Source organism: Mercenaria mercenaria, chromosome 7, assembly GCF_021730395.1.
Source record: "Mercenaria mercenaria strain notata chromosome 7, MADL_Memer_1, whole genome shotgun sequence".
Classification (NCBI taxonomy): Eukaryota; Metazoa; Mollusca; class Bivalvia; order Venerida; family Veneridae; genus Mercenaria; species Mercenaria mercenaria.
In genome coordinates, this window is record NC_069367.1 from 8,577,367 (window position 1) to 8,593,568 (window position 16,202).

Consider the following 16,202-nt stretch of genomic DNA (forward strand, 5'->3'; position numbering starts at 1 on the left):
GAAATGCTCTCGCGTGAATTTAAAACACTGGTGAATATCAAGTTGCATCACATGTAGAACCTTCTACGAAGATCATGACTATGTCTGATGTCTGCCAAATCATGATTTAAAAGTGATTCAAACATTATCCAAATTGAATACACAATGTAAATATGAAAACAAAATATATATTCATCATGTTATAAAATGTTTTCGTAGTTTAAAAAATGTTACGTCTGTTAGTATGGGGAAATGTAAAACAACCCATATTAAAATATATAAAATAAAAACTTAAAATTCTTTGAAAGTAGATACCTTTGTTATGGTATGAAATGATTATAAACTGCGCAGTTATTTGAAAGTTGGTAAAGTGCCATGGCGTATAATATGAAATATGATACAATTTAACCTAAAATTAGACAATTTATAATTTTAAATGAACTATCTGTTTAATTTGTTTATAAAATGTGCTACGTGATAGTACAGTAAAAATATCAAACAAAACAATACACATATGAATGTAGATACCTTTGTGTTTTGTATCAAGTCGACAAATTAATTATTATCCTCCTCAGATTCCTCTGGAAGTTTGAACTGCGTAGTTATTTGAAGACTGGTAAACTGCCAATGGCATAATGTGAAATTGATACAAATCAATAAAAGTCAGACAGGTTAATAGTTATTACTATGTATTTTGTTAATGAAACGTGCTTCGCTATAGAACAGTGATATTGTCAAACAGAACAATAAATACCTTTGTTTAGTTATGAAGTCAATAAATTGATCCTCCAAATTCTTCTCAACGTTAAAATTGCCTAGTTACAATCTATTTATAGATAAATGTTTTTTTTTCCACTTTAACCTTTACACTAATGGACTAGTCTATAATTCGATTTGGGCAGTACCATTTCTTAATTGGAGGGTATTCATTAAACATTTACTGAAGCAGAACTGGAGGATAACTCAGAATAGACTGATATTTAAAGGGTATTTGCCAGTCAGTAGTTGCTTACCTTCATAATATCTGCATTTAAGATAAAAAAAAATGCAGTTTTAGATTTTAAAATAAAAATTAATAAACACATGTATAAGAATTTAATTAAATGTTCAAAAATATACAGAAAAATATCATGAATATAGATAATTCTTGTTTGTGTAGAAGCCCTTAGCACTTATTTTGGGGATCTGGTGACTCTTGAGGCTCTAGTGATCTTAAAGATACTGGTGAGATTTGAGGTACTGGTGACCTTTGAGACACATGTAAACTTTCAGGCATTGGTGACCTTTGAGATGCTGTTGACCTTTGAGACACTGGTAACCTTTGAGATATTGCTGACCTTTGAGGCACTAGAATCTTTGAGATATTGGTGACCTTTGAGGCACTGCTTACTTTTGAAGTACTGCTAACCTTTGAGGTATTGGTGACCATTTAGGCATTGCTGATTTTTGAGGCACTGGGAATCTTGAGATATTGGTGACTATTAAGCATTGCTGACCTTTGAGACACTGGAAACCTTTAAGATATTGGTAACCTTTGAGGCACTGGTAACCTTTGAGACACATGTGACCATTAAGGGAGCGCTGGTTGCCTTTGAGATGTTGGTGACCTTTGAGGCACTGGTAACCTTTGAGATATCAGTGACCATTAAGGCCTCGCTGACTTTTGAGACACTTGGTGACCTTTGAGATCCTTGTGACATTTGAGGCACTGGTAACCTTTGAGATGCTGTTGACCTTTGAGGCACTGGTAACCTTTGAGATCCTTGTGACCTTTGAGGCACTGGTAACATTTGAGATACTGGTGACCATTAAGGCATTGCTGTCTTTTGAGACACTGGTAACCTTTAAGATCCTTTTGACCTTTGAGGCACTGGACACTTTAGAGATATTGATGACATTTAAGGCACTGTAAACCTTTGATATATTGGCAACCATTAAGGCATTGTTGACCTTTGAGTCACTGGTTACCTTTGAGATATTGGCAACCATTAAGGCATTGTTGACCTTTGAGTCACTGGTGACCTTTGAGATACTGGTAACCTTTGAGGCACTGGTAACCTTTATTGCACTGGTGACCATCAAGGCATTGCTGACCTTTGAGACACAGGTAACCATTGAGATATTGGTGACCTTTGAGGCACTGGTAACCTTTGATATATTGGTAACCTTTGTGGCACTGTTAACCTTTTAGATATTGGTGACTTTCAAGGCACTGGTAACCTTTGAGATACTGGTGACCATTAAGGCATTGCTTACCTTTGAGACACAGGTAACCATTGAGATATTGGTGACCTTTGAGGCACTGGTAACCTTTGATGCACTGGTGACCATTAAGGCATTGCTGACCTTTGAGACACAGGTAACCATTGAGATATTGGTGACCTTTGAGGCACTGGTAACCTTTGATATATTGGTAACCTTTGTGGCACTGTTAACCTTTTAGATATTGGTGACTTTCAAGGCACTGGTAACCTTTGAGATACTGGTGACCATTAAGGCATTGCTTACCTTTGAGACACTGGTAACCATTGAGATATTGGTGACCTTTGAGGCACTGGTAACCTTAAACATGGTTTAAAACCCTGTAAATTATGCATTAAAGTAGGAAAAACCGTTAATTAACCCCATTAATTCTTGCATGACTTTATTTAACAGGTTTCACAATATTAATGGGTTACATGTTAAAATACCATTAAAACACCCAGTTTTGACCATGAATCATGCCACTAAAAATTTAGTTTGGTAGCTAAAATAGTTAATGGCTTTGAAAAAATATTGAAATTCTGTATATTTTGAATTTTACAGTTCTATTCATGGCCCTTAAATTTGATTTAATGCCCATTAAATGTACAGGTTCTGTACGATTTCATTCAAGAGTAAACATGACGGCCCTTAACAGCAGTGTGATGCCCATTTAATCCTACGTTCTGTAAAATGTGATTCGTATATTTTCTTTTTTTTGTGCGGGGGGGGGGGGGGGGTTGGCTTGCACTCCCATTGAATGCTTATAATTCCAGTCCCATATTGTTCTAAAATGGACTTTAATCACAATAAATACATACTACGCACACATCGTCTGTAATATATCATGATGTTATATTTAGTTGCATTAAAGTTACTTCCCCTTGATGCAGTTAGGTCATTTTTTTCAAATGTTTGCCAAATTGTGTTCCTAATCGGATTTATGTCAATGAAAGCCGGATGAAAACATATTAATTTATTTGATAACATCAATTTACAATATTTTGGTAAGGATAAATACGTATCATGATTGATGTTTTTCTTGTCCAAATAATCAGCATTTGTATAAGAAATGGGTGGGGTAAGGAATTTAAATTATAAAATGTGTTCAGATCAGTTTAGATTTTCAAATTTCCCAATCCTTGAGTAGAAACTAAGGTTTATAGAGAAGTGAACAGTACACATGATTTACAGTCTGATTTAAACAGGCTGGTAACATTGCCCGACTGGGCTTTCGACATAAAAACTAATATTTCTTGAAAAATAATGAAGATATTTCTTTCAAATTTGGTTCATTTATTATTTATTAACATATGATGCATATTCAGGTAGAAATAACTTTGTTGCCTTCAGTTTTGTTAGAATTACTTCCCTTTTTCAGATTTGTATGATGCATAATTTTTGAAGTCCAAAAATATTATGTTTTAATGCAATGTTTAAAACAGAAAAGGGTTCAATGGCTTTCTATTGCTCCAGCCTTGTGCGCCAATAACATTATTTTACATAATTAGGTTTAGTACTTTGTTTCTAGTGCAGAGGTATGAACATTTTTTTACAACTACATGTAACATTTTTCTATAATGTTGTTAGTGAAAACACAGTAAGATGTATACATTCATGTACTAGCGCAATAATTAAGAGAATTAGGAAGCCACTGAACCCTTTTTTGTTTTAAACTTAGCATTAGAAGATGTTTTTTTTTTTGGACTTCAAAATTTATGCGTCATAAAAATCTGAAAAGGGGAAAATATTCTACCAAAACTGTAGGCAACCAAGTTATTTTTATTTTAATTTGTATCATATGAAAAGCTTAATAAATGGACCAAGTTTAAAAGAAAAATCTTCATTATTTCTCAAGAAATATAAGTTTTTATGTCGAAAGCCCGATCGGGCAATGTTACCAGCCTGTTAAATTCATTTGGGGTATGGGCAGATTAATCGCTTCTTCGTTTCAATGAATCAAAGCGTGTAGTATGCTTGATTGGGGAGGGGGGAAGCTACTTGTGATGCAATCCCTCAAACATTTGCTCTTAGCTGTTTAAGTGCATGCACCTGAGCACGAAGTACTGAAGTAGAGCTAAATTGTGTAAGGATACAATTGAAGATGTTTGTACGAGGCTGTTACATGTGTTTACATTACAAAATAATGAGAGAAAAAAGAAGAAACAAATATTCTTCTAGCATTTTACAAAACAGTACATATGTATAGATTCTATTACATGTGTAATAATATGTAGTTTAAATCAATATGGCAAGTATGAATATGAAGTTGATTATCTTAATATGTCTAATTCTGATGGCAAATTTTCATGGCCCTTAATTTGATATACCATTAAAATATTACGAACCCATTAAAATTGACATATTTAATGAGACCATTAATCAATTTTTAAATTATTAACGGCCATTAACAGAGTATTTAAAAATTAAATGCCCCATAAGTTCATACTAATTAATGTGGAATTAAGAGGTACTTTTTAATGGCACATTAATTTCATGCGAGTTAAAAATTTTCGTGGAGTTTTAAGGAGCATATTAACTTATTTTAATGGTTTATTTTAAGCAGCTTTTCATGGCCATCAAAGTCATTTTAACAAGGTATATTTTAGCAGGGTTTTATTATACTTATTTTATGGCCTTTTAATGTATGGCATTAAAACTATGGTCATGAAAATCCAATTAAATAGTAAGAAGTAATGGGTGAATTTTAATGGTGACCTGTTCAAACTCTGTTAAAAACGTTTAAAAAAATTAAGGTCTATTTCATGACTGTTTTAATGGCATGTGCATCCAGTAGTGACTGTTAACCTCTGATATTTTGGTGACCATTGAGGCACTGGTAAACTTTGATATATTGGTAACCTTTGTGGCACTGTTAACCTTTTAGATATTGGAACCTTTTAGATATTGGTGATTTTCAAGGCACTGGTAACCTTTGAGATATTGGTGACCATTAATGGATTGCTGACTTTTGAGACACTGCTGACCTGTTAGATGATCATTGGCATAACTGAGGATATTTGAAGAAAACTCTAACTCATTTCTAGAGACCATATTTTCTAACTATTGACAATGTCACGAAGTATCGTCTTGTTTACTCAGGTGTTTCGTAACCCTCTTATTTCCTGTATTATCATTGTATGGATACTTTCTAATTGTAGCCATTGTACGGATTTCACACCCCTGACTTGGTACCATTCCGTTATGCGAGTGGCGGAGGTCGTGAACATCACTTCACAGAGGACAAAGAGCTAAATTTGCAAGATGTTATTAATGCTACATTACCCAAAGTTCCTCTAGATGTTTCAATGGAAGGTATGTTTTTTCTTCAACTTACAGTTGATAGGGTCTTGAGTAAAACTGGTCAGAGTTGTAAAGATTTTGAAATCATATAGTAACAGTGACAGAAGCAGATGAAAAAGTATATAGTCATTTTGATAACCTACGAAACATTTATCAGAATCTTCTTTTGAAACTGAATTTACTCTAGAATCTGGTAAATAAGGGCATATTTTAATATTAGCGCGTATGAAAAGTCAGCGCATACAGCCTTACTGTTATTCTGTATGGCATAATAAGCCATTATAATTTTCATTTGTTTTTTACAGGTGAAGGTGAATGGTGTACAGAACAATTTAGCATTGTTGATTTACTTGATGAGAATGATGTTTTGCTTTTAATCTGTTTCTCAACTTCAGTGTTGTCTTAGAAGATCATGGAATACATTTGTTATCTTTGTAATAGAATTCTGTGTAAGCTAGTGCTGTGTTGCACATGTTGTTACCTGTCATGAACAGACTCACTCATACCAAGTCTGCTATAATAATTATAGTAATTGTTTTGTTTGGGAGTATTCATACATTTTATTTACAAAAGTTTTACTAAAATTTGATAAGTAAAGTGTTTACTTTTACTACTTTAGTTTAAAAGCTGCTCCTCTCCAGAACTTTATCAGAATATCTAAATAGTTAATTTGAAAGTATATATAAAGCCAACAAATTAATATGTTGAGAGTTAGAATAAGAATGAATAGCAACTAATGCTGATAAAATGTTTTGAAACAAATTATTTTTGTTCACGAGAAACAACAAATTATTTCTATTCACGAGAAACAGGGTTATTGCCAGAAATCATGGAAAGCAGGTTGAAAGGTGCTTCTAAAGCCTTGTATAAGATTCATTGCTTTTGTAATTATGGGATGGTGGTGATAATAAAAAAAATCGCCAATATACAAATCTCATGGATGCAATATATAATATGCGATAAAAGGCTGGCTAAAACACTGTACAGTCATGTGTAATCCTGTAAATTTCCAGTTACATGAGTTTGTACCTGGAGTTATGTCATGTATTGTAAGTAAACAGCTGTGTATGAGACCTGATGTAGACAACCACTGGGCACTGAGAGACTTTGCTGCTAGACTTAATTCTCAGATTTGTAGGTAAGTAGGTTTTCATATGGTAAGGTAGTATGATTGCTACATATCTGTCGTTGTCTTTATAGGTATGTTTTTACTATTAATACTCTTAAGAGTTTTACAATTAATACTCTTAAGAGTTTACAGTTTTAGTCCAAGCTTAATGAAACTTGGTCAGAATAGATGCTGTTATAAAAATCTTAGAGGACTTTGATATTGGGTCGTCTTGGGTGACTAGATCAATTCATAGAAAAGCCATGTTGTTCTATGGGGCTATATTTTCTATCATATGTTTATGAAACCTGTTCAGAATGGCTTTGAAAACATGGTTAATTGTTTACACTGTAGAGGTCATATTTAATACCTGATCAACAGAGGATTTTGATTTTGGGTCCTAAGAAAGGTCAGTAAGTCGAACCAGAGGAGCCATGTATGTATGTAGGCTGTAAGAAATATGTTACAGGTGTTGATATTTTAATTAACTATTTCAGAAATTTTCATAACAATGTGAACAACATCCAGGCAAGAATTACAAAGACATTCAGTAAAGCAGTACGGTCCGAGAAGGCAGCTCTTGCTACAATATACGGTGCATTGTCTGGTCTCGGAGAACTTGGAGCAGAGGTATTATAACAGACAATTTGTCTAGTTTCATAGTCAGAGGGCCTCCGTGGCCGAGTGGTTAAGGTTGCTGACTTCAAATCACTTGCTTCTCACCAATGTTGGTTCGAGCCTCACTCGGGGCGTTGAATTCTTCATGTGAGGAAGCCTTCCCGCAGGCTTACAAAAGGTTTGTTGTTCTACCCAGGTGCCCACTCGTGATGTAATAATGCATGGAGGGGCGCCTGTGGTCTTCCTCCACTTTAAAAGCTGAAAAGCTGCCACAACCTATGATTGTGTCAGTGAGACATTAAACGCAGCAAAACAAAAAGAAAACATAGGTATCTCCCAAGTTTTCCATCTTTCCAGTTTAGAAAGAGACAATTCCAAGTGGATCAGGAGAGGTTGCAGTATCGAATGACTTACCCCTATTAATGTCTGGGTTTGACACGCTTTTGAGATGTAGAAGAGGCCATCTGGCTGCCTGGTAAGGGGAGCAGCCCATAGGTCTTCCAAATCATTAAAACCCAACAAAACAAACAAATATTTCAGACAGCATTGTTTAGGATATTAAGTGATTTACTGTAGACTTTATTTTGATTTATGTTTCATAGATAACTGTTGTCAACAGAATCAATTAAAAGCAGGCAGTTTATATGTTTAAATGATTTGAAAACTTGTGGATACATTTGTATCATACTTTTTTGGCAGTCATTAGAGAGGTTGACATTTCATTCTTTAACTGTTCTCTATATGTAATGATTATAAAACCTAGTTTTGCCATACATAGCCATGCACAAGAGAAGTTGTACATTGTAGACACTAAATGATTTATCAGACAACTTCTGGTAGACGCATATTAATGTATTTACAATTTCAATGTATTTTCTCAATTTTATTATAATGGTGAATTATTTGCAATAACTTTTCTTAAATACATGTAAACTCTTATCTCCAATGCCCAAATAGGGTATATTGTTTGTTATTAATGGTCTGTCAGCTGGTAGAACAGTTTGCTTCTGAACAATAAATCGGGGTAATCACACTTCTTAAAATCCTCAAAGGATGACTGCCTGACGTCTGTAAATAACCTCTTGTGTTTCTAGGTTCAAAGGTCATGGTTACATTGGCCTTAAGGCTGTAAACTGAAAACTGGAGAATGGTTTGCTCTACAGTTCTCATACTTTATAAGATGTTTATCCCGACTGTGCTATATTTTTTAGGGGGGGGGGGTGTCAAGGCTCAGTGCAGTAAAAATTTAGTGCAGGTACCTCTCCTGGCCATCCTGTTACATCGTATTCATTTTTAGGTCGACTTTTCGAAGAAAATGAAGAGCTATTGAACTCGCCCCGCCGTCGGCGTCGGCGTCGCCGTTGGTTAAAGTTTTTTATAAGATCAAATATCTCTGTTACTATCAAAGCTATTGACTTGAAATTTAAAATATTTATTTACTATCAAAGTCTACACCAGGAGAAACAATGCCCATAACTCTGATTTGAATTTTGACAGAATTATGCCCCTTTTTAACTTAGAATGTTTGGTTAAAGTTTTTGATAAAGTCAAATATCTCTGTTACTATCAAAGCTATTGACTTGAAACTTAAAATACTTATTTACTATCAAAGTCTACACCAGGAGAAACAATCTCCATAACACTGAATTGAATTTTGACAGAATTATGCCCTTTTTTAACTTAGAAATTTTGTTAAAATATTTGATAAAGTCAAATATCTCTGTTACTATTAAAGCTTTTGACTTGAAACTCAAAATGGTTATTTACTATCAAAATCTACACCAGGAGACACAATTCCTAAGACTGGTTTGAATTTTGACAGAATTATGCCCCTTTTTAACTTAGAATTTTTAGTTAAAGTTTTTGATAGTCAAATATCTCTGTTACTATCAAAGCTTTTGCCTTGAAACTTAAAATACTTATTTACCATCAAAGTCTACACCAGGAGAAACAATCCCCATAACTCTGGTTTGAATTTTGACAGAATTATGCCCCTTTTAACATAGATTTTTTTGTCAAAATTTTTGATAAAGTCAAATATCTCTGTTACTATTTAAGCTTTGGACTTGAAACTCAAAATAGTTATTTACTATCAAAGACTACACCAGGAGACACAGTTCTCATAACTATAATTTTAATTTTAACAGAGTTATGCCCCTTTTTAACTTGGACTTTTTTTAATTGGCAAAGCTCAAATTCAGAGTCAAGCACTGAGAAAAGTCGAGTGCGCTGTCTTACGGACAGCTCTTGTTGTTGGAAGAATTAACTGAAATTTCGATATATATTTCAGGTGATAAATGCATTTGTATTGCTCAACTTAAGATGATTGGAGACCGTGTTAAAATGGCTCTGGAAGGTCCAGTAATGAACAGTGCTGATAGAATAGCGGCAGAAAATATCAAGAAAATTGCTGCAGTAAGTTGAAATTAGGATAATATGATATTTCACATAGGTGTATGTATACTTTCTTGTTCATTTCAAATACTGTCTCAGCAATGCATGGACGAAAGTTCTCATACAGGAGTTACAGTCCTTCCAGCATCTTTTGACCCTATTTGATGATACAGATGCTTAATAATTATGTAGTGGGCTTATGCGGTTGAATGGTTAAGGTCCAAAACTTCGAATTACTTGCCTGTCGCTGCTGTGGGTACAAAACCTCACTTGGGATGTAGAATTCTTTCATGTAAGGAAGCCATCCAGCTAGCTTACAGAAGGTAGGTAGTGCTACCAAGGTGACGGTCTGTGATAAAATGATGCAAGGAGTACCGTCATCCTACGAATATAAGACGCACATTTTTTACGAGATTCTGGTCTCGAAGGACCGATACATCCTACATATGGGAATAGAAAAGGAACAAACATTTCCCCCGACTCAAAAATTAAGAAAATCGATTTTTGTTTACCCCGCATACCTCTATATTGAAGAGAATTCAAGGGGAGTAAATACCAATGTCTCGGGCGTAGCTAATAGCCGGTATCTGGACCCGGCGTCTTAAATTACTTTTGTATAAAATGTAAATCTGCGGTCATCCTCCACCAACAAAAGTTGGGAAGTTGCTATATAACCTATAGCACAAAACAAACAAACAAAACTTCCCACTCACAACAGTGGGTTTATAACCTCGCTTGAGATGTAAAATTCTTTCATGTGAGTAAGCCGTCTGTTTGGCATACGGAAGTTTGACGGTTCTACCGAAATGCCAATTTGTGTCTGAAAATAATGCACTTCATCCACCATCAAAAGCTGAAAAATCGCTCTTTGAAATATAATTCTGTAAGTGTGATGTTAAACCCAACAACAAAAGATAGTACATGTAAACAAATGAAATATTACAACCCTATATGCAAATAGAAATGCTTCTTTATTGAAAGGTCTTTATTTATCTTTAGATTATATTTTGTGATCGGATTTCTTTTATAGATATAAAAAGGAAATAGTTATTTTAAAGATGTTATGACTGATTCCCATCTTTTTTTCTTGCTGTTAAACAGGTGTGTTTCCGATTTTAAAGTCATATTGCTATGTTTCATGATGACTTTCATGTTTGATGAATTTGGGCCTCCATGGCTGAGTGGTTAAAGTCACTGGCTTTGAATCACTTACTCATCCATGTAATTTCGAACCTCACTTGGGCCATATAAGTCTTCATTTGAGGGAGCAATCCATCATGCTTACAGAAGGTTGGTAGATCTATTTAGGTGCATGCCCGTGATGAAATGATAAAAGTAGGAGCACCTGAGGTCTTCCTTCGTCATCAAAGCTGGGAAACAAAGTTGGAAAGCGTCATATGACCAATAATTTTGTTGGTGGTTCAACAAAACAAATATTTAATTGTTTGGTTCAAGGGTTTTTTTTTATCTTCACTATGTGATCTATCCATAATTCACATATCTTGGTTTTACCACAGAAATACATACCTCCAGTGTTGAAGACCCACAGACCATCCACAGATACAGTTGAAGATTACCTTAATGAGTTTGGTTATCTTGGACCATTACTTCATGCTGCGGTTGCTAAGGAACGGTCAGCTTCAACATCCAGTATTAACATACAGCAGAAACCAACCATACATTTACCTCAGGTAAACAATATACTTCAGTCTTTAGTTCCTAACAGCATTTAGGCTTGCAACAAATTGTTGTGTTGAAAGAAAAATGATGTAACTCAAATTCAAATTTTGGTGAGGGACACAACACTGAGGAATAAAGTAAAGTAGATTATGATTCCTTTAATTGTAAATGTTGTTATATAGAAAGCTGTTCTAATTGGTATATTTTTGTACTTCTCTGTCTAACTGCACTTTATTTATCTGTTTACTTTGCAGTTTTATGTGGGTAGGTCCAACCTGTCTGGCTCTAAGAATAAAAGGGTGTTCTTTGTAAATTTTGATATGATAGAATTTATCTTATTTCTTTAAATAAGTACAGAGATTAAGAGCAAAATATTTGAATTTGTTTCCAGATTACAGCAAGGAAAACCCCACATTCTCATTGGAACTCCTGGTACGGTACCCGGCTCTGCACCTCAGACACCAACTTCAGCCAGGATTCAGCAGACCAGCATTACAATTCCTCGGACACCTACAACTCCAAATTTAACTGGAAACACTGCTCAAAAATTTGTTATCATGCAGCAACAGAGGCCAGGCACGCCAGTTCAGCCTGCTGGAACTTCTCTCGTTAAAATCTTACCGACAACTGTACAAACTGGACAGCAAAGTGGGATAACTCCATCTTCAGCTGGAGGACAGAAGGTGGTAGTTATGTCCCTTCCACAGACAGTGTCCACACCACAACTCAATCAACAAATACCAGGAACCAGCAGCGATGTTGGAATGAAATCTGTGTTCACAACCGGGGACCAGACACAAACTCAAGTCTCAATATTAAAAACTGAACCAAACACTTGAAAACTCTTGAAGTAGGAATTTCTGGTGACTGAATTTTAAAACTGTTAGGTGTTTTATAAAAGCATTATGTAGTAATTAGATGTAGAACATCAGTTGATCAAAGTAACACATAAGAAGATCTAGCATTTGAATTCTGAATTCATTAAATAACCAGATATTAATCTACAAATTGTGCATTTTACAAATATTTTGTTTATTATCACTAATTCTAATACGACCCAATTTATTTTGCTTTTAAAGATAGAAGGCTGAAACTGTATGTAATTATAAAACACATGACATTGTACTGTTTGTATACTTGATAATGTGTTAGAATTGAAAAAATATGTATTTGCTTGAATAAAATCATTGTTTGTCGTTATAATTCCTTTACATCTGAATTGAAAATATATTGATTTTATTAGCTCGACTATTCGAAGAATAGTCTAGCTATTCTACTCACCCTGGCGTCGGCGTCGGTGTCACACCTTGGTTAAGTTTTTGCATGCAAGTACATACAGCCATCAATTAAAGGCATATAGCTTTGAAACTTATTTTTTCTTTTTCTAGGTCAATTACCAACCTCTCTGGGTCAAGTCCCATAACTCTGACATGTATTTTGAGCAAATTATGCCCCCTTTTGGACTTAGAAAATTTTGGTTAAAGTTTTACATGCAAGTTACTATCTCCAAAACTAATGCAGATATTGATTTGAAACTTCACATGTGTCTTCGGGGTTATAAAACTAGTTGATAGCACCAAGTCCCATAACTCCGACCTTCATTTTGGCCAAATTATGCCCCCTTTTGGACTTAGAAAATTCTGGTTAAAGTTTTGCGTGCAAGTACATACAGCTATTACTAAAAGGCATATAGATTTGAAACTTATTTTTTCTTTTTCTAGATCAATTACTAACCTCACTGGATCAAGTCCCATAACTCTGGCATGTATTTTGGGCAAATTATGCCCGTTTTTGGACTTTGAAAATTCTGGTTAAAGTTTACATGCGAGTTTCTATCTCCAATACTAATGCAGATATTGAATTGAAACTTCACATGTGCCTTTGGGGTTATAAAACTAGTTGATAGCAGCAAGTCCCATAACTGATATGCATTTTGGTCAAATTATTCCCCCTTTTGAACTTAAAACTCTTTTGATATTTAACCTTTTTGGGTAATATTTTCCTGCTTCTTGGACAATATTTCGAATAGTCGAGCTTGGCTGTCTTACGGACAGCTCTTGTTCATTGAGAGATTGCTGAATGAGATTAATTATTTCTTGATTTTTAGCTCACCCATATGAACAGCTGTGATTGGCTCGTGTCTCTCGCCTGTTTACATTAATTTAATAGGTCGCAGGTTTGGTCCAGTCTTAGTTAACCTAGGTCATAATGTTACTCTCCAGTAAATATTAAACCTGGTTGTTACTTGGTCATCTAAATTTTTAAAAAAAACTCTGTTGACTGGAGAACATATTTTAAACGCTGCAGGTCACATTTCTGCCATGATTTCATAAAACTCTGTCAGATTGTCTCATTCTGTAAAATACTAGTGTTATTCGAGATCAAAAACTAGATCACAAGATCAAACCTTGTTATAGTTTAGAAGCCACATTTTTTACTTGATCCTTATAAGTCTCTTAAAATGTTTGTCCAAATGAAATCTATGCCAGGTTTAAAACAGGGTTACATGATTTGATTTTCATAAAACATTGTCAGAATATGTGTCTCTACAAAGATCAGGTGTGAACTGAATTATCTAAGTCAAAAAGTAGATAACTAAGTCAAACCATATAAAAACCTTGTTAACACGCAAAAAGCCACATTTTCAACCTGATCTTAATGACACTCTGTCAGAATTTTGTCTGTTTTAAATGTACAATACATTTGTACTTGGGTGACCTTGGTAAAATACTTGGGCACTAGGACAAACTATGTAATCATCTGCATGATTTAAATAAAACATGGTCAGAATGTATGTCTCTGTGAAGTCTAATGTTTATGGATGATTCCACTGGACTGTACTTAGGGGCTTTTCTTTATGTTTTAAAATAAACTCTTATTTTAAATTGCTCTCCAGATTTCAGTAAATCAACGTTTGTGTCTGATGTACTTATTCAACTGGTACCTCACTCGGGGTGTTGAATTCTTCATGTGAGGAAACCATCAAGCGGGTGAGAAACCATCCAGCTGGCTTACGGAAGGTCCGTGATTCTACCAATGTGCCCGTCCGTGATGAAATAATGCAAGGAAGGGTTGGAAAGACTGACCTAAATTGTGTTGGTGCAACAGGTTTCTAGTAAGAAGTGCCTGCTCCCTTTGATACATCTGTTCTAGAACAGTGAATTTTTAATACTTTGTACTAGATAGACAGCATAGTTTAAAGTTTTGATCAGTGGACGGTCAGATACTGCTGCTGCTGTCTATCTCTCAACATCGCAAAGGATTGTGCCTGCAGTGCAGGTTAAAACAGATTGTACAGTTTGAACGTTGTTACTTTATATAATTGATAGAAAAACAAAGAAATTTCTGATGCCTACCTCAGTATTTTCAATTGAAAACTCGCAACATTTTAGTATATACAACTTAAGTTCCCAGAAAGACTTTTTAGCTCACTTGAGCAAGGTGAGCTTTTGTGATCGCCCTGTGTCCGTTGTCGTCCGTCCGTCGTCAACAATTTGACTGTTAACACTCTAGAGGTCACAATTTTGGCCTAATCTCAATGAAACTTGGTCAGAATGTTACCCTCAATAAAATCTTGGATGAATATGATACTGGGTCATCTAGGGTCAAAACCTAGGTCACCAGGTCAAATCAAAGGAAAAGCTTGTTAACACTCTAGAGGTCACAATTTTGGCCCAATCTTAATGAAACTTGGTCAGAATGTTAAACTCAATAGAATCTTGGATGAGTTTGATATTGGGTCATCTGGAGTCAAAAACTAGGTCACTGGGTCAAATCAAAGGAAAAGCTTGTTAACACTCTAGAGGTCACAATTTTGACCCAATCTTAATGAAAACTTGGTTAGAATGTTACCCTTAATAAAATCTTGGACAAGTTCAGTATTGCCTCATCTGGGGATAAAAACTAGGTCACCAGGTCAAATCAAAGGAAAAGCTTGTAAACACTCTAGAGGTCACAATTTTGGCTCAATCTTAATGAAACTTAGTCAGAATGTTACCCACAATAAAATCTTGGACGAGTTTGATATTGGGTCATCTGGGGTCATAAACTAGGTCACCAGATCAAATCAAAGGAAAAGCTTTTTAACACTGTAGAGGCCATAATTATGACTGAATCTTCATGAAACTTGAATGTTAATCATGATTATCTCAAAGTCCAGTTTGAATCTGGGTCATGTAGGATCAAAAACTAGGACACCAGGTCAAATCAAAGAAAAGCTAGTTGACACTATAGAGGCCACATTTATGACCATATCTTAATGAATATCTTGATGATCTATAGGTCAGGTTCAAATCTGGGTCAGGAGGTCAAAACCTAGGTCACTAGGTCAAATCAAAGGAAAAGCTTGTTAACACTCTAGAGACCACATTTGTGACCGTATCTTCATAAAACTTGATCAGAATGTTAATCTGGATGATTTTTAGGCCAAACTCGAATCTGGGTCATGTGGGGTCAAAACCTAGGTCACCGGGTCAAATCAAAGGAAAAGTTAGTTAACACTTTAGAGGCCACATTTATGACCATATCTTAATGAAACTATCTTGATGATCTTTAAGTCAATAGGTCAGTTGAGCGATACAGGGCCTTCCTGGCCCTCTTGTTAGCTCACCTGAGCACGAAGTGCTCAAAGGTGAGCTTTTGTGATCGCCCTGGGTCCGTCTTCCGTTGACAACAATTTGAATGTTAACACTCTAGAGGTCACAATTTTGGCCCAATCTTAATGAAACTTCGTTAGAATGTTACCCTCAATAAAATCTTGGACGAGTTCGATATTGGGTCATCTGGGGTCAAAAATTAGGACACCAGGTCAGATCAAAGGGAAAGCTTGTTAACATTCTAGAGGTCACAATTTTGGCCCAATCTTAATGAAACTTCGTCA

At 35.1% G+C, this 16,202-nt stretch overlaps 1 pseudogene; it reads left to right on the forward strand.

Annotated features, from left to right (window-relative positions):
• Positions 1–206: 206 nt before the first annotated feature.
• LOC123555006 (transcription initiation factor TFIID subunit 6-like) lies at positions 207–12,507 on the forward strand (annotated as a pseudogene).
• Positions 12,508–16,202: the final 3,695 nt, after the last annotated feature.